General features: G+C 42.2%; 1 protein-coding gene across 1 annotated transcript in view; it reads right to left on the bottom strand.

The window, feature by feature from the left end:
* The window catches only part of LOC308399542 (uncharacterized protein), a 78,863-nt gene that overhangs the window by 50,496 nt on the left and 16,231 nt on the right, over positions 1-12,136 (bottom strand). The window lies entirely within an intron of this gene.

Genomic DNA, 12,136 nt, shown 5'->3' with positions numbered 1-12,136 from the left:
AAAGATTTAGCTTAAGCTAGCAGGTGAAGAGCAAAGAGCGACTTCCACTGAGAACACGTGTGAAGCTTAAGTCAGCAGTAAGTCTGGCTCCAGGAAACACGATGGCGGCTGCTACACAGAGTCCAGAATCGATGAAATCACTCGAGCCCAGCTTTGCAAAAATGTTGTAATCTTTAACACGTGTTAGCATGATGTATAAACCTACAAATACAAAACAAAGTTTAAGAAATATTCATTAGGTTAGCTAACCGTTCAATGGTTAGCTAGCAAGTGTTGTAAACCGGCAACCATGGCAATCTGATAGCAACTGAAGCTACTGCAATGATGTTTTTGGTGCAAACAAAGCCCTCTTTGCAGGCAGTTTCACGCAGGGGCAGCAACAAGTCATCACCCACTTGGGGAATACACATTTTTCCTTAGCGACTGGAGATTGCCAGGGGTCACCAACTCGTCTCTAGGCCCATGTGACTGAAGCCTTAGTTTATCCAGAGGTCGATGGAGCGTGCAAGGCTGTAAGACTGTAACGTCATTACAATGTTTCACTTTCTGCACAACTGAATTTTTAATTTCAAATGAAAGATGAAATCCTGTGACCAACAGCTGACACTTGAGCTGCTGACTGCTGGTTTCCCACACCAAGGGGACAAACCTGCAGAGTGTGATGGACTGAGGGAGAAGGCACACGGCCCTGGTTGCAGAGCAGCACAGAGGTAGCATTGTTCTCGTTGCCCTTGGACTCACAGACATTTATCCCCAGGGTTTGACAGAGAGGAATATCAGCCATGCACGAGAGTGAAATGTAGAGCAGCCCGCTGGCTCAGGGACGTGCCGCAGCTTCAGTGACTTTTGAGCATTAATGTAATGCAGTGTTAACATGAGCACAGCCAGGAGGGCATAGTCAGCATATCACTGGCTGGAGGGAGACGTCAATCACCACCAGTGCTAAATAAGGCAATGCTATGACAATCCTCCTTTTCCTCCCAGCCCTCTTGGAGCTGTGGTTAGGTGTGTGTGTGTGTGTGTGTGTGTGTGTGTGTGTGTGTGTGTGTGTGTGTGTGTGTGTGTGTGTGTGTGTGTGTGTGTGTGTGTGTGTGTGTGTGTGTGGTTTAATCTCAGGGCGTTCTGCTGCATCATGTTCTTGAGGTGCATCTGACAGATGCTCTGGAAGCTGCCAGGAATGTGCTTTTTGGCATCAGCGTGAAACTTTGACTGCACTCAGCACACACACACACACACACACACACACACACACACACACACACACACACACACACACACACACACACACTGACATGCAGGGCTTTTCTCTCAATCTTCTCACTGTGCCTGCCTTTTCACTTATGTGGCTATTTATCTCAGCACACAGCAACCCTTCACAAGCCCCACCTCGGACACCCATCTGTTGTTCCCTGTATTAAAAGTGAACAGTGCTGTATAACATAAACCTGCATCACATTTCTCATATTTCACTGTTAAAACTCCAACAGCTGCACTAAAATGAAGGGAAAACACCTCATTTCAATTCTGAAAGTCCACGACTTTCACAAGCAGTTACAGGTTCACAAGTTGAATTCATGTCTGAGGTTTGCTATGAAGGTTATTTTAATGTTTAAATATATAAGAATCGTTTCAGATCAAGTCAAAGACGACACATTCGATTCAGTCCTGCTAATTCATCTGGATAAATGTAAAAGTGAGTACAGTGAACACAACACATCCTCCTCGCCCAAACTGAAAGACGCTGCTATCAAACATCAGAGCAGAAACATCGAGAGAAAAATGAGGAATTAAATATTGGTTCCAGTAATTCTGATGAATCCTCTTTCAGATTTCTAGTCAGACATAATCCACCTACCTTGCTGCAGCGTGACATTGCCGGCATGTGAAGCAAAAGAAATTAAACTTTCATCCAAAGAAAGCTTCAAGTATTTGACTGTTGAGGACAGCTTGCCGTGACAGACAAGTCCATCAGCATCTCACAATCAGTCACTGCGGTTACTTGCTCCACCTAAGGCATATCCTCACCCAAACTAGTGCCCGCATTTGCACTGCAGCTCCAAAGCTCGTTTCGCTAATCTGCAGAGTGAGGTCGTCAAAAACTCCCAAACTATAGCAAATATTTAAACGATTGGATGATGATTAAGATTGTTTGAGCAGAGCTCTTTAATAGTGTTTCCCATTAAATGCAGTCAGGTAAAAGTCCCCCACTGGGGTATTTTTCTTGACTAAATAAGTACGCTTCGATACTGTGGTCAGTTGTGCTTTCTGACTAATTCTCTACATCGTCTATTTTCATGAAGACATGAAAGTACTGGCTGAGGTGAGCGCTGCCAACACTGCATGTGTTACTGAAATATTTGATGAATGAAACTGCGAGTGTGTGCGTAGTTCCACATCATCACTCGTTACTACTCTCAGGTGAAAACCCCACAGCAGGCTGTCGAACGGTCGTTAAAACCATCGGCGCACCGGCAGTTTGAGTCATAGCCAAACAGACCAACGCTGACACTCATTACAATAGTTCTCTCTTGGTTATCTCAGAGTTTGTGTGCCTTCCTCCCACTGTAAGGACTAACCTGCTGAAAGCACGTCGAGAGGAAAAAAGAGAGAGAGACTTCTCATTTTCATTTCAGGGTGGAACGGAAACGAGACAGATGTGTATCAAGTGAGCCTGAGACATATTTGGGTTTCGTTGCACAAAGTGCAATTAGGACTGCGCTGCTCAACTATTTAAATGTGTGATTTCAAGTAACTAGTAGTAACTAGTAATTACTAAAGAGTGACAGTCAACCTGGCAACACTCCAATATTTATTTATTCAAACATGGAACAGTTCATTTCATCCAGAAAACGAATACGTGTAAGACTCAACCCTGTTTCAGAAATAACTTCATAAACTTAATAAACAGTAAAAGAGCAAATCTAGACCAGTTTCATGAGGATTTATGTGCAAATTGTCATGACCATTGCCACGACCCCTCCTCGGTTCAGAACCTACTGATGCATCCCTGCTAGATTTCATCCCTGGGGTTTATAAAGAAAGGCCTGAAAAACGAATGGATCCATCCTGCCTTGTATTAACGGTTCAGGCTGATAGTGGTGGTGTAATGGTGTGGGAGATACTTTCTTCCACTAATACCAAGTGAGCATGACAGCCTACCTGCTATCGTTGCTGACCGTGTCATTCAATCTATGGCCGACAGCTGCCTTTGGCCGAACAGCGTGTCACAAAGCTCAAATCATCTCAAACTGGTTTCTTGGACGTGAATGAGTTCACTGTACTCAAATGGCCTCCACAGTTGCCAGATCCCAACCCAGCAGAGCGTCTTTGGGGTCTGCTGGAACGGGAGATTCACGTTGTCACGCAGTAACCATGTGACTCCCTATGAACCAAAATGTATCCATCTACACAACGAATTGAGGCACTTCTGAAACTACAAGGGGTCCAACTAGTAAAAGTGTGTATAAAATGAAATTGAATAGGAACGGCTTGATTATATTTTCACATACTGAGGAAATCTTATAGACAGAGTTCTTGGTAAAAACACTCGATGTGGAAACTTACAGCATTATATTCAGGTTTTCTCGCTGCTGCGACCTCAGTGATCGTACTCGCTTCCGCCCACAACGCAGCTTCGCCTACACCAATAAATGGACATCTTCCTGAAGTGACACCTTTGGGTATGAAAATGAGCTTCAGATCAAAGTGAAATAAAAACATTCTTCAAATTCAGTGACCAGCAGCGATAGATTTAACGCAGGAACAGTGAATACCGGTGGAAGTTTTGTTTCAGAAGCTTCATAACAAGGGGACAAGCTGCAGTTTATTGACTGACCCTCGAGACTGCGATACATTTGACCTCTGTTGGTATTAAAAAATATATATATTGCAAGTTCAAAAGATCTCTTTTGGGGACAATGGACCAAAGTTATGCACGCACAATATACAAGAACATGAGAGCTCATGGCGATGACTGTATGTTTTATTTGTTACGTATCGGAAATAAAATCCACTAAGCAGAACCTCTGTAACCACTATCTACTAAAAAAACCACTGCAAATGACTTCTTCTCTGCTGCAGCTTATTGAAAAGTACAACAACCACATGAGCTCCTCTCAAACAAAGTGGAACAAATTTGTGTGAGGCAAATCGAGTCGCTGAGCAGTGCTTAGAAGTCAAAGGCAATGAGCACGACCTGAGATCATGCACAGATACATGATGTAAAACTCTGCTGTTCTCAGAGGATGCATCCTACAAACACGTGTGCACTTTGACCCCAGACCCTGCTGCCACGCTGCCTCGGTGGGACAGAAAAACAGTCCAGCAGCGAACACGATACTTTGATCTTTAAATAAGAGCCGGCAGGCAGACAAAACAACCTCGATCCAGGAATACTCACAGCTGGAATTTGGATCTTCTCATTTTTACTCTCCTCTCCTGGTTGATTTTGACATCACAGGAGCACTCGCGCTGCCTGGCATGATCATCAATGAAAAGAGGAGCATGAGTCAGAGGTAGCAGCCCACTCAACAACCACAAACACACACGCAGAGAGTTCTAAGTAACCGACCATGCTTACGTATATGTATCTATATCTATATCTGTGTGTGCACAGTGTTCCTTTGAAGTGTTCACCTGGGTTACTAGATGAATCATAGCAACAAGGCAGATAAGGCTGAGAGGTTATGGTCTCTGGCTTTGAACACAAACATAAATGCACATATTTTGTGTATAGGGGAGAAACATAATTACCGTCATCACTCAGGCAGACTGACGTCAAAAGCAAAAAGATGTTTTTGAAAAAAAGAAAATGACAACGTGAAACTGAGCCATCGATCAGCCTCATCTGCATAACCTGAACCTGAGCTGGAAAGTCCCACACACAGTCAAAGTTTCTTAGAACAAGTGCTGAGAGCATCCTGAAGACACACTACGAAGAATATCAGCAGCCGCAGCCACAGATCTAACCCAGGAGAACCAATGAGCAGCAGGCAGGGTGCACTCTTGGTGCGCTGTCAGTAATATTACCCAACGTCTTGTTCCTGCAGATGGGTGGTGCAATCTGGTTTTATTAGCATCAAAACAGCAGGTTACACAGCAGCTCAGGGGTGAAAGCATGAAAATACCTGTCACTGCATTCAGGCCAAGTGGTCAAGCTCCAAAGCAAAGAATAAAACTGAATGAAGAGGTTATAATAATGAAGAGCTCCAGCAGTTTGAGAGATGATAGACAGCAAGGGCAGAGAGAGACGGGCAAAACACGACAGATCCAGGACGTCAACAACAGGCATCACATTTCATGGTTCACACCCTAAAAATCAAGTTCCAATAGCTTAATGTGCTCAGTCACAAGGCAAAGATGTCGCTGCATATCTGAGTAGCAGAGTAACAAAGTGACAGAGTCAGTAACAGGATCTGGGTCACAGACTGAGTTAACTGAGCCGCAAAGTAACTGATCGGCTAAAGTCACCAATTCACTGGCACATACTGTGTGTCATTTAAACCGAAGCTAGATTTACACATTTTATGCGTTCACAAATTTGGACAATTTGGATTTCTCCTTTCTGTTTGGAAACATTAGAAAACGCCGAATCCTTGAGCTAGTTTATCGAGCGCTGGCACGCCATGTGCCGATGAGCCGGTTCGTCTACAAGACTCGCCGAGCTGACGTGGCCCATAACGGACTTGACCGCAGAGATCTGCAGCTGTGTTCGGATTACTTGCATCTTCACAGAAGCACACTTCCTGCCACATATTTTCTGAAGATATTTTGATCCTATCACATTGAACAACTTGTCTTTGGCATCTCACGCAAGTTTCAAACCACTGCAAGATGACTTTCAGGACATTTCCACAAAAATCAGTGCAATGCCTGACAGTTTCTTTTTAAATTGTGAAATATGCAGAGCCTCTGGAATCCTTCGAAGTGTATGTAGTGATGCAACTCACACGTGAAAATGCTGGATTTCCAAAATAAAAGCACTAAACGAGTAAGAATTCCCTTTAAAGGTCTTAAATGCAATTTCAATTCTTTTTAAAAAGTGGTGAAAAAAACAAAACAAAATGATGAGCTGACTTTCCTCTTCATGCATTCTTCTCCCGATTACACGTTTATGAAACAGCAAAAACGTAATGACTTGCACTCTGCATCAACGGCTCTTGAGCAGCGTGTGCTCGGCATCTTAACTGAACGACATCACCAGCTAAAAGCCGCATCAAAACCATCTAACTGTCCGTGTCAGCAGCGAGGTCATATCTCGATCCCATTATGAGTATTTCTGATTGTTCCCCAAACACAAAGTAGGCATACAACAAAAAAGAGCTTACAGGAAAGGGCCCGAGATTTGTCAGGTCTTTGATACTGATACACATTTCCAACTGGACGTCTCTCGGATTTTGTTCCCGTCTTACAGATGTTCCTCTTCTCCCCACTTAGTTCTCATCTCTTTGTCTGAAACTTTGAATAGTTTTTATTGATTGCTACAGTGCTGTCAGGTCATCAGTGTTCATTCAGGGTGCAGTGTTCAGGGTACTTGGTATAAACATGCGGGTGTAAGTGCATGAAATAAAATGCATTAGGAACTGGAGAGTAACTGGAAGGAAAAAGGAGAACACGAGAACAATGGTGCACCGTGTCTTTATAAGCCAGTGATCAACCTGTTTGACCCTCATTCTCCATCATTCAGCAGTTTCATTCGTTATGGTCTATACTTATGTTTTTTAATAAACCTGAATATAATGCTGTGCCATGAAATTCAGATTTGGAATTTCAGGGATGGCAAATATGTGAACTAAAGCTGGGCGTCCTCACCTGCTCTACCAGCCTGTTAAACACGGTGATATTATAAATAATGCTGAATAATAAACACTTTAAAAAATGCCAGAAATCCATATGAATTCATGATATATCAGTATTGAAGCTCAGATATTCATAGCTTATATAGATGTTGAACCAACTTCCACCACAACAGCCAGGATGAACGGACCAGCCCACGGTGGGGAAACTGAGGCCTTCACACCTCACAGGTGTGGAAATTATAATAAAGGGTTTAGAAATCAGGATATTGTTCAGTGTCTGTGTTCCTACATGGAAAAGATATAAATCTTATAAAGTTTGTATCTGTCTTGTGTGAAACTTGTATGAAAAGCATACAAGAGTGAAAACAGATATAAGATCCCTTGAAAAATTATATAATGAAACTTGTATGTTTTGTATACTTACTAAAACAATATATGAAAGTAATGAGAAATTGGCCACTTTCATGAGTAAATCATAGAAGTTTTTTCTTTTCCATATGGGTTACTTTAGCACTCAAGACACTTAAACAGAAACTCGACGATCGCCTGTTTGTCATTCGATTGCACATTGTGACCGATATCAGAAGTTTCAGTTTCAGAAAGCAGAGCTGGTGATGGTCTGTTACTTCTGCCGTACCAGGAGCTCAGCTATTTCTGTCTTTCAGCCAGCAGAGTTTCTGGTGTGGTTTAACCGGTAATTAACGGCTCCTTGAGGCAAACCCAGTCAACCGTTACAGATTTTCTGAGGTCAAGTATCAAATTGACTGCAATGTGAGAAAACCCTTTCAGAGCATATAACAGAGCTGCTTTCTTCTATGCGTTTACATGGTGTGTTTACATGTGTGCGCCCCGTAAACTTTAGAAATGTCTTCATTTCATAATTTCATTAATGAGATGTGCCGACTCGACTACACCTGCAGAGGCAATGATAGATTACTCTCCACTGGGCACGTCACAATAGTTCACCAACTTAATATGTCTAGCCTGATGGATGTGATCACATGTGCGGTCACATACAACACTTGAGCAATAATGAAAACTAAATTACATTTACCAAAATACAAAGACACCACCAACAGACAGAAAGCAGGATTTTGGTTTAGTGTCAGTTTCCTAGTACAGGACGTTCCCGTTTGCCAGGCAGTCTCCGTGCTTTGCTTTATAAGCGCTCTCTTTTTTGATCCTGGTCATGTTTTCAGATTTTGCCGCAGCTGGTCCCTCTGTCATCTGCTGGCGTAGCTCCATCATTTGATTACAGTCTTGATTAATAGAGCATTTCGGTTGAAGTCGATATTTCTGAGTTCCTAGTTGGAATTTTCAAGTGGAACTGGGAAAGTCGGAGTCACCCCACCAAACTTTGCCTTCCATTCTGCTAGGAACCATAAGGAGGTCTGCAGTCTTAAGAAATGCTCTGTTAGGGTAATATGCGGTCTTTAAGACACAGCAGGATGTTTAGAGATTCGGATGTGCAGGGAAGGATTTTAAATGCAGAGAAGCTAATGTGAGAGAAATGTGCTCTCTCTTTCCAGTCAGGACTCTTCCTGCAGCATTTTGGATCAACTGAAGGAGTTTCATGGACCTTTCAGAGCAACCTTATAATATTAAATTATAATAAGCTTAGAAGTAATAAATGTATGCTCTAGTTTTTTGACAGGATGAGGCTAATTTTCATTCAGATGAATGAAGGCTGCACATTTGTTTAGTGTATGCTGAATGCTCCTGGTCAGAACAGTTACTTGCAGGGTCACTAAAGAGCAACGTAATGAAATCTAAAGTCAGTGTTTGGACAGACGCCATGATTCTTTAGTACAACAACCTCAGTTTGATCTGAATTCAGAAGTAGGAAGTTAGAGGTCCCTTATAGAGGCCTCTGTGTCTTCATGTCTGAAGTTTAACTAGTTTATTTGCACCATCCAGCTTCATGCACAGATAAAGCTGGGCATCATCTGCAAAGCAGTGCAAATATATGTAATGTTTCATAATAATATTTCCCGAGGGAAGCGGCGCGTATATAAAAAAGCCTGGAAAAAAGCTCGTAACACTTCATGTTTTATAAATGTGTACGACTTCAAGAATATATTACACAACACTAGTAAATAACGAGTATGAACGATATATGTGGAATCATTTTTATAATACTTGTGTCCATGATCACTGACACTCGTGGACACAGACATCAGCAGCTACTAATTATCAGCGGTGACTGTTTGTTCCATAGCTGCGGAAACAGCTTTTACTGGGTTTCTTTAACACGGAGGAAATTCTTTAACTCCGAGGCTTCCAAGGCAAGTTCTGAAAAAAATCATCATAACAAGGAGCTCACATTAGTCCTAAGAAAAAGGAAACATTGTTTCTTAGTCAATTAAGTAAACTTAATTTTGTGCAATGTCTAAAATATAAAATGTGCTTATGTTGCAGCTGTAGCACTGTGCACAAAGTGGACACTATCGCGTGCACGATGACTTGTTTGCATCTATCTGTGCGGGTTGTAGAATTCACCCACAAGAACTGAATTAATAACTGCACCCATAAAATGAACGTATGACGTATGTCCAAAATATCATAGCAGAGTAAGAGACGCAAAGATGTCCCCATGTTTAATAGAGTGAAGGCACAGTGGCTGACCGAACCTCACGAATGCAAACCGTCTGGTTCTTATAACCCCTGTACCTAAAAGTGCTGTATACAACTTCCATCCATCCATCCATTCACTTCCGCTTCTCCTTTTCAGGGTCGCGGGGGGCGCTGGAGCCTATCCCAGCTGTCATAGGGCGAGAGGCGGGGTACACCCTGGGCAGGTCGCCAGTCTGTCACAGGGCCAACACACAGAGACAGACAACCATTCGCACTCACATTCATTCGCACATTCACACCTAGTGACAATTTGGATTATCCAGTTATGTATACAACTTGTCTCTGTTAATACAAGCACGTATTCCTATGATTAAATGCTTTGCATCCAAAATGCTAATGATGCATCATAGGTTAACATTTTGCCCAAGAACATTTGGCATTCTGCGCGGGATCGAACCACCAACCTTCCCATTACAGACACCTTGGTTCTAAGTGTTGACTTGCTAGTTAGCTGTTAGGAATCCAGCTAACTCTGCTGGAGACTGGACAAAAAACACTTTTATTCAAGAATTATACCACTGCTTCACGTCTAACCACAGAAAACCACAGCTCTCATGTCCTCATGCAGATGGACCAACAGAATGTGATTAAAACAACTGATAAAAAAGTAGAATTACTAAAGGAAAAACCCGCATAAATTATCTGTAGAAGCTGCTGAGCAACAATGTGCCAACAGAGCAGCTCGGGTGCTCCTTGGGACTGATTTACATGGATCTGGAATGCTGGTGGACGTGTGGAATACCACTCTTCAAAAAGACATTGTTTGGTGTTGTGATGATCACTGTTGTCAGCTCTGTTTAATGGTTAAACTGTGGTCAAAGTGACGGTGATCATCCTCATCACTGTGCCCTATGAACAGGTCCTTACCATCCTGGAATAGAGCACTACCATCGGCAAATAACAGAATAATGACCAATGGAACCGAGGGGACGTGAAGTGAAGCCACACCATACTGCAAAATGTCCCTGACTCATAAAAAACCACCAGGTCCCATCAGTGTAGGGGTTTTTCTTCCCCTTTCATTTAAGTCCAAATTTAATTGAAGTGTTCTTATATAAGTTTCAGTTTACTAAATTCCAAAGCTCTCTGTAATAAACACCAATAAATATGCTGAGATCATTTGCAGGAACTCCCTTCAGTGCTTCCCTTTAGTTTAGTTAATCCTGTGTGGAATTCAAGAAAGATCTATTTAGTGGGCCTTGCCCAAATTGACCGATCAATGCATCTACTGGGTTTTTATCTGTTTGTTTGTTTTAAATCAAGGTGGACTGTAGCTATGGTGGACCTTCAAGGAGGCTGGTGCTGGAAGCCACACAGACACATAAAAGATGAACGCTGAAGTCTTTAATGAAAATGTTTTTTCTGGATGAGTTAGCTGTGCTCATGTCGACTAATAAAGCAACTAACAATTCATAGGGGGAACACTGTTACAGAACAAAATGTCCTCGTGGTCCTGGAAAAGCTGCCACTTTTGTTTGTTCTGAAAGTACTGTTATGAGCAGGAGACTGAAAACAAAAGTAAAACTGTTTTGTGTAACTGAAATGAATCTCCCAGTCAGAAATCCATGCATTAAGCACTTTCTGGTTTCAGGTTCATTCTTGAAGACTCAGCATTTGCTTCCCTGCGTCACCAAAAAAAGAAACTTAATTTAATTCAGCAAAACTGACGAACAAATCGTTCAGACTTTTGAATAGAAACATTATCTCCTTTACAGTTACTGTGGTCCACTGTGGCCAAAGTCGTTGTTTGGACCAGATTTTAAAGTTGTAATGTTATAAGTTGGAGATTTTAATATGGGACTCTATGGGGATTAATGGTTTTGGAGCCAGTCTCAAGTGGCCAATAAAGGAACTGCCTCCTGTGTTGGCTTCATTATTGAGTTCTGGAGGCTGAGGAAAAATGTTGAAGAAGGACAACTGATTATGTATGTCTGCGTATATATATGGTCAACAATTGAGCTCTAAACTCAGAGTGTTTGCTTGTGTCAGATGAGCATGCTAACAAACAGCCGTCAGGTTCAGGTTGTGACTCTAGTCTACATGCATATTTCACGTCAAATTTAGGCTTGAGAAAATCCAAAGTGTTGGACAAATGTTGCAGTGAGTGGATGAGTAAAGACTTTTATGTAGTCACAAACATTTCTGTTGTGCAGATTTTCGACTTTGTTCCAATCATTTGCTGAAAAACATACTTGAAAGGAATCATCTGATATCCAGTATGAAAAGCAGGAATGATTATTGCTGGAAATCATGAGATCATGAAATCATAAGATTCCAGTTTTTCTATTCAATAGAAAAACTGGAAAAGAAAGAAGCTTGCCAATACATTCACCTTGTGTATTTATGAAGCACCTGCACTTCATAAACGCATGGCACAACATAAAAGAGCCACCTCCATGTGTCTCGGCTGTCCATCTGCATCTGACCTCAGGAAATCACATGATAGGGTGGGGCTAGGTTTCACGATGAGCTCACCCGAAACCCTGGCTGATTGTGACCCACACCCATTTTCACACCTTGGCTTGTGTCATTAGGCGGAGGATCAATAGGTGGTCCATGACCCTCTTGGGGGGACACTCCCACAGGACTTAAATCTGGGACTCTCCACCATTTGACCCTAGAACTGAAGAAGCTTCTCGGATGAAACATCTTCAAGCAACTTAAAGTAGTCCAGACGCTTTTCTTTCCAAGCTCCTAAGGCTACG

Source organism: Rhamphochromis sp. 'chilingali' (genome assembly GCF_963969265.1).
Source record: "Rhamphochromis sp. 'chilingali' genome assembly, chromosome: 7".
Lineage (NCBI taxonomy): Eukaryota > Metazoa > Chordata > Actinopteri > Cichliformes > Cichlidae > Rhamphochromis > Rhamphochromis sp. 'chilingali'.
Note: the sequence above shows the minus strand (reverse complement) of the source record. Positions and strands in the feature narration are given on the sequence as shown.